The 2,384-nt window shown below is 26.5% G+C and overlaps 1 long non-coding RNA gene across 1 annotated transcript; it reads left to right on the top strand.

Annotated features, from left to right (window-relative positions):
- The first annotated feature begins 1,694 nt into the window (after positions 1–1,694).
- LOC127092681 (uncharacterized) lies at positions 1,695–2,153 on the top strand. The gene is made up of 2 exons (XR_007792259.1): positions 1,695–1,788; positions 1,891–2,153. It is a non-coding gene; the product is annotated as an uncharacterized LOC127092681 (long non-coding RNA).
- Positions 2,154–2,384: the final 231 nt, after the last annotated feature.

The raw sequence follows: 2,384 nt of genomic DNA, 5'->3' as shown, positions 1-2,384 counted from the left end.
ATTAATAAATATGATGCACTGAAGTTGATGGTCGACTATCTGGAAGTTAATACAGAGGCTTCCATGAAGGAGTTTGAAACCACCGAGGGGCTTATGCTAGGTTTCGATTCCTGGATAAGGTGTACACTAATGAGCTACTTAGAGCACATCAGGTAACTAATGATAACGAGCAGGTTGCACAATATAAAGCATATGATATGAGAGCATACATGTTGTATTTGGTTGACATTGTCATTTTTATGGACAAGAGTGCCACTTAAGTGGATGTCATCTACCTACAATACTTTGATGACTTTGAGAGGACCTATGAGTACAACTAGGGGGCTGCTTGTTTCGTCTACTTGTACTCTAAGTTATCTGAAGGCTGTATGTGGAAGACGAAACATGGGACATGCAACATTATATTATTGACGATAATATTTATTGGTCTTTTAGTGTTTGTGTGTCATTTTCATTACACTTTTGCAACGCCATTTCTAATGATTCATATGTTCCAACACTTTTTCAGACTTGGATCCTCAAACACTTCCCACGTATCCTCAAACACTTTTTCAGACTTGGGTCCTCAAAATTTTAATTAAGTTTAAAAATAAACATAAAAAAATCAATCCGTCATCAAGAAATTCAATGATTCGCTGATTTGTTATCGATTTTTATCGGATCAATTGCAACTATGATTCAATGTCTTTATCAAATCATTTTCCTCTCCAATTCATAGTCTAACTCATCTGACCAAACAATTTAGATTTTAAGACACCCGTTACACATACATAAATTTAAGCCAATATTTATGTATAGATAATTAATTGTCTATTTTTGGAAGTTGACCAAAATCATCCTTTGAAGAATTATGGTTCTGATAAGAGACATGGCTCATGACTTCACTAAGTGATGGATTTCAAGATATTCTCTTAGATGATTCCATGATAGCCCTTTTCTAAATTTTTAGAGATTTTTTCTATTTGCAGCCCTTTTTCTTTTTCCTCTTTTAACAAATGTACCAAACAATTTATAGTACTTACTTAATAATATGTAATACTACCTATTATACCTCCATTTTTTATTATAAATCATTTAAAAAAAATATTTTATACCATAATATAAGTCATTTTATAATATCAATAAATAATTAATAATATTTTTTCTATTATATCCTTAAATATTTATTATTCTCTCTCTTTTCAATTATATTAATTTGTCTTTTCAATACTATTAATGAAGGACAATTTTATAAGACATTTTATAATTTTTCTTTTTTATACCACAATTATTACATTTCTTAAAAATCAAAAACGATTTATAATAAAAAATAAAGGGGTATTATTTATGTGATTGATAAAGATATATAGCAGGTTGAAAATAAAAATGTATTAATTTTATCATAAAGAATTTGAATATATTAATTACAGTACAGATATGGACATTTAATATTTGATTCACATTGTAATTATGAAAATATAATCAATAACAACTATATTCGTATCAACGATAAATAATTTGATGATTTAGTAAATTTATTAATATACTATTTCTATTTAATATAAAAATAATTCTAATTAAGTAGTTTGATATTTTAGTTTATATATATATATATATATATATATATATATATATATATATATATATATATATATATATATATATATATATATATATATATATATATATATATATATATATATATCCCAGTTAATGAAATAACAACATTGAAAGTTGTATCGTTTCTTCTAAAAATCAAAGATATGAAAATCCTTTTCATTGTTTTGCTGATTTTCTCAATTCATTTAGGTATGAGTTATGATATTGTTTTTTAGTTTTAGTGAAATTTAAGGAGTTTGTTTTCTTTAACTAACTGTGTTTAGGATGAATTGGATTTGTTTTTTTGTGCAGGAAATGAAGTGCGAATGCTAGAGGCAGATGATTGTACTAGAATTATACCTGGTTATTGCAAGGAGAAATGGAAGAGTTTCTTTTGCAGCTTAAATTGCATGGGAGAATGTAATACATTTGCTGCAAATGGTAAATGTCATAGCGAAGACAATGATTGTCATTGTAATTGTTGTTCTTAAATGGTTATAACCATGGAATAATACATTGTGATATGGTTAAGGTTTAACTTAAAGAATAAAATATTGTTACTAGTTCTTTCTTCACCTTTTTGGTTACTTAATCTGATTACTGAATGTTTGTTGCATTTTAACGAAGGAATTCGATTACAAAAAAGTGGACGAACAAAAAACCTAGTGTGCAAGGGAGGGGTTCGAATAAAAGTTAACAATTATGAATTTGATAATTACGTGGAGGATTCTCTTCAGTTTTTTTTTAAAAAAATAATCAACTATTTTAATTTAATTTTTTAAAATAATCATAATATCAATTTATTT

This window comes from Lathyrus oleraceus, chromosome 6 (genome assembly GCF_024323335.1).
Source record: "Lathyrus oleraceus cultivar Zhongwan6 chromosome 6, CAAS_Psat_ZW6_1.0, whole genome shotgun sequence".
In the NCBI taxonomy this organism is placed as follows: domain Eukaryota; kingdom Viridiplantae; phylum Streptophyta; class Magnoliopsida; order Fabales; family Fabaceae; genus Lathyrus; species Lathyrus oleraceus.
Note: the sequence above shows the minus strand (reverse complement) of the source record. Positions and strands in the feature narration are given on the sequence as shown.